The sequence below is a fragment of the Numida meleagris genome, chromosome Z (genome assembly GCF_002078875.1).
Source record: "Numida meleagris isolate 19003 breed g44 Domestic line chromosome Z, NumMel1.0, whole genome shotgun sequence".
In the NCBI taxonomy this organism is placed as follows: Eukaryota; Metazoa; Chordata; class Aves; order Galliformes; family Numididae; genus Numida; species Numida meleagris.
In genome coordinates this window covers 14495112-14504760 of record NC_034438.1, presented here as the reverse complement: position 1 = coordinate 14504760, position 9649 = coordinate 14495112, and positions in this window count along the sequence as shown.

Genomic DNA, 9649 nt, shown 5'->3' with positions numbered 1-9649 from the left:
AATCAACATTCACTGACATCAAAACTGGAGAAAGAAGACAGACATGGGAGAAGAAAACAGATATTCTAAAATGATTTTCTTCTGTTATTCCTGCACATTCAGTTCATTAGAAATCTAACAAAAGGAATAAACATTGGCTGCAAAAATTAAATGAATTTCCCATGCTTAGATCTCACAAATATCATGTGTAAGTTCCAGGTTATTATACCAGTTTTTTTTCTTTTTTTTTTCCCACAGTCTTTCTTCTGCTTTATCATCTGTGACTGTACAGACAGCATTAAAACCGCACTAGAATGAAGTTGCTAGCAATAGCTTAGTGAAGAATGAATGTGAAACCAAATATCTGAAGTTGTCAAAATGCTTACTTTTCCTTCTTCCAAAAGAAAAGTCCTGTGAGAAGATCAAAACCATCTTTAGACTCTGCATGGTTTATGAAAGAACAACAATGAATCCAATCAGTTTTTCTAAGGGAGATGATCCCTTCATCAGATAGATATATCTCTTTTTCTGTAGTAGACAGGTTGATGGCTCTAGCTGCAAGGTAACTGAGAGTTCACAGAGAAAAATAAAAAAATGCACTAGAATTAATTTATCAGCAAGGCAGTTCAATAGGATTTGTATATAATGAGTTTCATAGTAGACTGAAGATGAAAAATGACTTATTAGGGGAGATTGTTTATCTGAACTTTATCATAAACAACTATTTGATGAAAGTGTCAGCTCAGTATTCAGAGATATACTTTCTTCTTTCCTAGCACATCACAGAACCAGAGGAAGAACTGCAGGTTTTGTAGCTTTGACAACACGTTGGCTGCACAGCAGTCTGTAGGAAAATCAGAGATACAGATTAATGCTTATTTTTAGAATTCATGGCTAGCAATAGATAGAGAGAAAGTCTTTGAAATGGCAGTCACTTCTAACACACATTTAAGAGAACTTTTTCTCTACTTATCCAGCTGCCAGTAACAGTCAACATTAGAATAAGTAGTAGTATGCAAAACCAGTTAGTATTTTTCCCTAGGATGGAATAAAACAATCCTTGCTCCTTCATTCTGCAACATTTCACTTTTTAAAAAAATAGAGGTATATATATGTGAGTTTTGTGTGAAAAGGAGCACTTGAACAAAAATATTTACTGCTTATGTCTTCATTAAAACCTTTTACTTAAAATATTTTTAAGTAAAACCTGGGGAAAAAAGTAGCATTACTACTTCATATGAATTCTACACAAAGAAAGGTTTTTAATTTTAGTTCCACTATACGACTATAAACGTTCTACTTCCTAGAGATTCATTTTGACTTGCTGCCAGAATCCAAACAAAGTCTGGAGACATGGAAAATCTACACTACTTGCTAGCCAGCATTTTGACGAAGTATCTCCATCCTTTTGACACACTGGGATCTGAAAGGCGCTTGACACAGGAATTGCACTAAGGTGGAGAAGAAGAGAGGTCTCTCGAGTACAGGAAATTAGCCATATACAGCCAGAATCTATCTGTATATCACAAGCCTGATTGTACTGAAGCAGAACTACGTGGAAGAAAGATAAAAACACAAGCTTATCAGACTAAAGAGACTTAACCTAATAATTACCTCTGTTTGTTCTGCAGAATGTCCAAGAATCCACCAATAGGGAAGGCTGAACACAGTGGCGGTAGAGGCACAGGCTGTAGTTGTAGCCATCCAGAGAGACCCATACAGGCTGAGCAGTTGGCTCAGGTGAACCTCATGAGGCTCAACAAATCCAAGTGCAACCCCCATTACCAATACAAGCTGGGGGATGTAAGGATAGAGTGCAGCCCTACCAAAATGGACTTGGGAGTACTGGTGGATAGCAAGCTGGACATGAGCCAACAGTGTGCCCTTGCAACCCAGAAAGCCAACTGTATCCTGGGCTGCATCAAAAGAAACATGGCCAGCAGGTAAAGGGAGGTGATCCTGCCCCTCTACTCTGTGCTGATGAGACCTCATCTGGAGTATTGCGTCCAAATGTGGAGTCCTCAGTACAGGAGAGATGTGAACCTGTTGGAGCACATCCAGAGGAGGGCCACAGAAATGATCTAAGGGATGGAACACTTTCCCCATGAGGACAGGATGAGAGAGTTGGTGCCCTTCAGCCTGGAGAAGAGAAGGCTCCACAGAGACGTTAGTGTGTCTAGTATCTAAAGGAAGGCTGTAAGGAAGAAGGGGACAGACTGTGTAGCAGAGTCTGTGGTGAAAGAACAAGGGGAAATGGTTTCAGACAAAAAGGGGAGATTTAGACTGGAAGTTTTTTTACAGTGGAGGTGGTGAGGCACTGGAACACGTTGCCCAGAAATGTGTTGGATACCCCATCCTTGGAGACATTCAAGGTCAGGCTGGATGAGGCTCTGAGCAACCTACTCTAGCTGTAGGTATCCTTGTTCATGACATTGTGTTGGATCAGATGACCTGTAAAAGGATCGTTCTAACTCAAAATACTCTATAATTCTATGATTTGATGGTGATGTTATTCCCCTGTCAGGCCAGGACATGAGCCTGTCAGGCTGGGACATGCACCTACAGCTCCAGAAAAGTCAGTCTAGAAAGATGCTGAGTAGTCATCTAGTCTTCGATACACCCAAAGGCAGAAATGCCTGTGAATAAACTTCTCCCTTTGCTCACATATCTACAATTCATACTTTACTCATATGAGTGGCTCTGATCAGTACTTTCATACTGGTGATTCTTCATTGTCATACTTTTCTCCTCTATATTTGAACCAAAATATAGTTGTGGGTAACTGTACATTCTAGAACTAATAGACTTTAGTGGAACTTTATTACTTTTTAGAAATTTCAGATATACCATGTGACGTAGATGAAAATAGAGGTATCTTACAATGTAATTACATTCTCAAAGGGATGATTACTTCCTTTGTTTTATCTTTATGCAAATAAGTTAAGTGCAATTAGTTTTTAGAAAGATTATTCTTCATGCTGGTGGAATATTACATTTTTCTTGTTTTCTATGGAATTATCTATTTTAGTGATGCACACAGAAAAAAAAGCACTCTCAAAAACTTGAAAGAAATGTGGAAACTTCGTTAATTCCTCTTCACTGTCCTCTTTTCATGGGGCAGAAAATTAAATACATGAGAAATTGAATGCAAATAATAAACATAATAAAAAAAATGGAAATTCCCTGAACTCTGTTACCCTCATATAAAATTTAATTAGCTCATTTTTATTAATTTATTACTTCTACTCTGGGCAGAAGTCTTTCTCTTGTGGCTAATTTAGCACTAAGAAGCTGCATATTTCTGGTATGGGGAAAAAATGTCTTGGGGGATTGTAGCTGATTAAAAAACAACAACAAAAGAACAGAAGGGAGGAAATGAAGGAGTTCTGTATCTCCTAGGGTAAGATACCACAGATAAGATGGGTGAAAAAAACATATTGATGTATAGCAGTCCTAAGGGTCAGCTGGGGCATTCACAAAAATTAGGTCCAGTTTATTATTAGCCATGTCTCAGCTTGTGGTGTCATATCTTGGCTGCAATTAACTGCAACCAGTGCAGTACTAGCATCAGTACAGTGGTAAGTTCTGACCACTGTCTCCTGTCCTTTCAGACTGATTTAGCAATAGGCAGCAAAATCAGCTGTGATAGGAAAAGCAAAGTAAAAAAAAAAAAAAAAAAAAAAAAAAAAAAAAAAACAACAACAAAACCAAAAACAAAACTAAAACCAATCAAACAAGCAAAAAAAAAAGAAAAAAGAAACAAAAGAAAAAGAAAAAAGAAAGCATGTTGCTGGTGAAAACATAGGGCTATTTCTGTGTTTTTAAAAAATATTTTGAAGCATAACCCGCTTCATAATCAGCATCTGCTGCAAGCAGAAGCTGTTACTCCTGAATACTTCTACAGCAATAAGGTTTTTGAGACAAGTCCTGAATGGTTAAACATGATTCCAAGCTTTAAGCAAAATTTTAAAATGCCTATCCTTACATTTTCAGATGGACGTAACATCTTTGACTCCTCGTATTAGGAGTTTGGTAGTTACTTACATACTTTTTCATTCACTTTAGCATATAAATGAAAAATAGCTGCTCCTGAGCTTCCCATTTCTCTTTTACCCTTTCCCCCTCACCACTGGGCATCTCAGAGACAGAATATGAAATATCTGAGCATGCTGATTGATTACGTATTACCCAGGGTAGTGCAGGAGATGGAATGTTCGACAGCCAGGGGTTACTCCTCACAACATAATGTGAAAGAACCCAGGGCGAAAATCCTTGTGCTGCCAAAGTGTATGGCAAATTTTCATTAGCTGAGAGGTCAATATTTCACTCACAAAGAATATAAAGAAACTGAAAGTAATGTTTATTTTGAAGTCCCAATAAAGCAATTTGCTGGTTGTGAAGGATTTTGCAGCAGGCTCTTTTAAGAAGAGCCTTAGCTAAAATTAAATTTCATTCAAATTGCAACATAATTTCCAAACTGCTTCTGTCTTAGACCCTAGCTTGGATTCACTGGTGTATTTAAACAGAAATTTTTTTCACAAAATGTGACTTCTGTCACTTTTAGGGCCTACCACTCCTCCAGAATGGCAGTTGTACTAAACCCAAACATAGGTAAGCTTAGGCCAGTAATCAGTATGCAGTTACTTGATCACCTTCTCCTCGCTGCTTATGACTCTACAGACTTCTATTTTTCACCTTTCCAAAAATGCCCTTGCCTGCTCTCCATGTACATACACCAGTCCATAACTTGCTAATTCTTACTGCTGTTCTCAAAATCTTTTCCAACTGTACCACATCCTTTGGAGTTTGCACCATCAGAATTGTATGCGGTGTTCAAGATTCATACATACCGTTGATTTAAACACTGGTAAAATTATATTTTCTGTATTATTTTCTGGCCTTCTTATTTCTATCAAATTTTGGGAGTGCAGGGAGTTAGGATTTATTGGGTAATGAGTTCATGCTCCTGCAGAGCTCCTGTGATCACAAAATATAATTCCTGAATATTACTATTCACTCAGTTTCTGTCATTTTTTAATGTCAAATTAAGGTGTTTTCCTTAAATCTACTAGTTCGTGTTTGTCTACACAGAATTTCTGCTGGTACTGTATTATTCATTCATTCCAGAATCAGAACTTATTTATTGACTGTAAAAGAAATAAGCAAACAAGTAAAACAGTTCCACTCAAATATTAAGTTTATTCATGTAGTGAACCAGAGGTTTAAAAGTTCTGCATAGCAAGTGTAATCATTTGCGACCCAGGGAATATTTCTGCATTTGTGTGAAATGTAATTTGCCTTAATCCAGTTAAACTGAAAACTATGCTTCACTGGCATGCTGTAGAGAAGAGTCACTCTGCTTCCGTATTCCTGCGTGTGATAAATAGCATCCATAAACAAATTGTTTTCCATCCCAAAGCAGCAGCCTTTTTCATATTTGTAGTGTTATATAAGGAGAAAAAATCAAGACAATAATAAGGTCTTTGAGTGAGATAAGACCCCAAATAGAAAATGCTGAAAAATTCAGCCACAGGCTCAGGAAGGAAGAGTCAGTTGTGCCTAAGTCCATCTTGACAGGCCTTGTCTGGGACAGCTCTGTGCAGCTCTGTAAGCACTTCTTTGGGTAGCCTCTGCCACACCACATGGACCTTCCCACTCCAGTGGCGGGCAGAGCAGAGCAGCACAAGTCGCTGCGTGGGGCAGGTGGGCATTGCTGAGGGGTCCCAGCAACCCATTTCCTGGGAGACACACAGGAACACCTGCTGTGCAGCTAGCTTGGCAAGGGAGGGAGGTCTGGCATAGACAGCAATACTGCTTAGCTCAAGTGAGGGTGTCCTTGTTCTGCATCCAGGGCACCTCATCCAACTCCTTACATAAGAATAAACTTCAAGACTAAGTTATTAGGACAAACAACTTGATTAAACATGGAATAGGTACTTTTTTGTCTTGTAGTACTTATTTGCAGAGATACAAACCTGTTCGAGAAAATTCTGCGTGTCAGTGTTAAAAAAGAGACCACAGCTGTTGCTGGCTGTAGACCCCACAGTCTTAGCCTCAGTTAATCTACAAAACCCAACAGTTTGCTATAGACAAAATGCACTAGCAACAAAAAGCTACATAAAATTTACATCTTCATCTGGATCAGAAGCATACATTAAACATTAATGTAAATACTGAAATGTAAATAATAAACACTAAATGTAGCAGACATGCAAGGGAGAGTCGTTTGCTTACTGACTGCAGGAAAATACCCATTTTGTCTAATATTGCTGTAAGGTTTGTAAATCACTCAGATCTGCACCTTTGCAGAGCTTCATTTCAACATTTCAACACTGTTGAGCTTGCTTATCTCTAATGATGCCAAAGTCTGAACACTGAGAATGCACAGATCTTATTTTTGTAGATAATCATCTAGAAATCCCCCCTCAGACACTGCTGTTAGGACAGTCACAGATACACTGATGGCAAAGAGTAGGTAGCATTAGTTCAAGAAGAGAAGGCAAAGTAAAAAGAAATCAGCAGATGAAGACTTGTGGCTCATACCTAAACTTAAAGAGTATTAACTTTCTAAATGAGATATAAATAACTGCAAAGCCAGGGAAATTATATTCATTTATTACAGGGATTATTTTCAAAGGTCTGTGTAGTGCGGTACTTACCATTTCTAGGCTCTCTCTAAATATGTATTTATTATTTATTAAGAGAGAAAAGTTAAACATTTGGCTAATGAAGAAAAACCATATAGCTGTATAAATATATCACATCATACTTTCTTTGACACACTAACTATACAATTTTTTTTTTCCATAATAGCTCTAAAATTTTTTGATCTCTACCCCAATCAGAGAGACCCTGAGCTGAACTTCTTACCTACCCTGCACAGAGCAAATAAATCTACTGTTAGAGCAAAGGGGAAATAAAATTAAGAAAATTAAGAACTGAGAAGTATCTTTTCCTTGATCATTAGATTAAGGATCTTGGGGAGAAGCTCACTGCAGCCCATAAGAAGTTCTCTGCACTGCAAAGCCAGGACTCCCAGGGCACCCAAGCAGAGCTAGCACACCAGGCAGCTCTGGAACAGCCTGTGTTGTTCAGTCTGCTCTGGAGGAAATCCAGCACATCCCTGCCTTGTTTGATTTGCTTCATGAATGATTAGATCATACATGCACAGCAAGGACAGTGTTGTATTCAGTCCTTCCATTTTCCAATTATGTAAGCTGTATAGAAAGTTGTGCTTGATACCATGGCAATGCATACAGAAACCCATATAGTTGAGTACATTTTAAAGGGGCCAAATGTCTTTAAATAACCTGATTTACTAAGTATCTGGTAACAGTAAAACAGGATCTGATCACTTTTTAAAACTCTCAAAAAGTACTTTAAATATCTGTAAGATTTATTCTTCTTTCTGAGTCTTTCTGAGCAGTGAAAAATGCAGAAGACCAGGGCTACAGCTGGCTAATGTAGTAGGCAAGCCACTCTACAGCATATTTGAAAACTTGTGACTTTCAGATGTAGACTCCAGTAACTCAATTAAGGGAAAAATAACTCCCACTTCTAAGGAAGAAAAAGATATTGGAAACTACAGGCCGGAGGACCTCACATCTTTGCCTGGGAAGATCACAGAACAGATCCTCCTGGAAGACGCGTTAAGGCACATGCAAGACAAGGAGGTGGTCCAAGACAGCCAGCACAGCTTCACCAAGGGCAGACTGCCTGACCAATCTGGTGGTCTCCTGTGATGGAGTGATGGCATCAGTGAACAAAGGAAAGGCAAATGATGTCACCTACCTGGACTTATACAAGGCCTTTGATATGGTCCTGCATCAAACTCTTATATTTTAAGTTGGAAGTATATGGTTTCGAAAGCGTGGACTCTTCCGTGAAAAAGGAATTTCTTGGATGGTAGCAGCCAGAGAGTTGTGGTCAATGGCTCTAAGTCCAGAGGGAGGCCAGTGATGAGGGGTGTCCCCCAGAGATCCATCTTGGGACCAGTACTCTTCAGCATCTTCATCTTCATGTTCACATAAACGATGGAATCAAGTGCACCCTCAGCAAGTTCACAGATGACGCCAAGCTGTGTGGTGCAGTTGATACAACAGAAGGAAAGGGATGCCATTCAGAGGGACCTGGACAGGCTTGAAAAGTGGGCCCATGTTAACTTAATGAGGTTCAACAAGGCCAAGTGCAAGGTGTTGCAGTTATGTTAGTGTGTTGCAGGATCAGGGTGGCCATGGATGACTTGAGCGACTGTACAAGCAGGAAGTACTGCAGAGTGCGTGTATGGAGTAGTTCTGGGTGGACACTCAGCAGGGCCAAGGGGTCCTTGGGTGGGGTGGAGTCCAAAGACAGAAGTATCAGGAAGTTAACTGTTGGGCGCAGGGGGGCGGTTGCTGTTTGGCTTTGTTTGTTCAACAAGTTGTAATCACCAATCAAAGGATGGGGCTGGGGTAGCCCCACCAATGGCAGTTTGACAGGTGTAACTCAGTTTCTATATATGTTGTGAAGTACTCCATTAAAGTTGAAGCTTGCATACTCATATTGAGATTGTCATGCTTCCCACAGCGTGTAGCGTTCGGCTCTAAATCCCTGGAAAATCCGCGGCATTAGTGCAATCCCACATGTGTATAAGACTGGAAGAACAACTGATTGAGAGTAGCCCTGCAGAGAAGGACTTGGGTGCTCTGGTGGGTGAAAAGCTGGATATGAGCCAGCAGTGTGAGTTTGCACCCCAGAAGACCAATAGTATCCTGAGCTGCATCAAAAGAGGTATGGCCAGCAGGACGGGGAGGTAATTGTCCCACTCTGCTCTGATATTCTGAGGGCCCATCAGGAATACTGTGTCCAGGCCTGGGGCCTCAACACAAGAAAGATGTGGAGCTGTTGGTGCAAGTCCACAGGAGGCCTCAAGGATAATCACAGTTGTGGAGTGCATCTCCTATGAAGACAGGCTGTGGGAACTGAGCTAGTTCAGTCTGGAGAAGAGAAGGTTCCAGGGACACCTCATTGTGGATTTCCAGCACTTAAATGGAGCTTATAAACAGAAGGGAGACCAATGTCTTACATGGTCTTATGATGAAAGGATAAGGAGGAATGGTTTTAAACTAAAAGAAGATAGATTTAGATGAGATATTTGAAGGAAATTTTTTACTCAGAGTGTGGTAAGGCACAGGCACAGGCTGCCCAGAGAAGATGTGGGTACCCCATTTCTGGAGGTGCTCAAGGCCAGGACAGGGCTCAGGGCAGCATGATCTGGTGGGTGTCAAGCTTGCCCATGGCAGGGGGTTGCAATTGGATGGTCTTTTAAGGTCCCTTCCAACACAAACCATCCTATGATTCTGTGATACAGCTAAATAAATTTTCACGAGGTCTTGGGAAATAAAAAAAAAAGAAAAAGGAAATAAATAAACAAAACATATTTTACAGGGCTAACTGCTTGGAGCTGCAGTAAAGGGCCTTTTCCTTTTTACTCTGAGGTAGATTACAAAGAGCACAAAGTTACCGAATGCATAATTAAATTAAGACACTCCAACCGTAGTGTGCAAATCAGAATTTCTTTTCATACTTTTCTCCAACAGTTTGAATTTGGCTTTCAGATATCCATTTAGGAATTGACAATGCAGACAGAACTCTTTACCTCAGATACTGAAAAATCAAGTACTTATTTGGA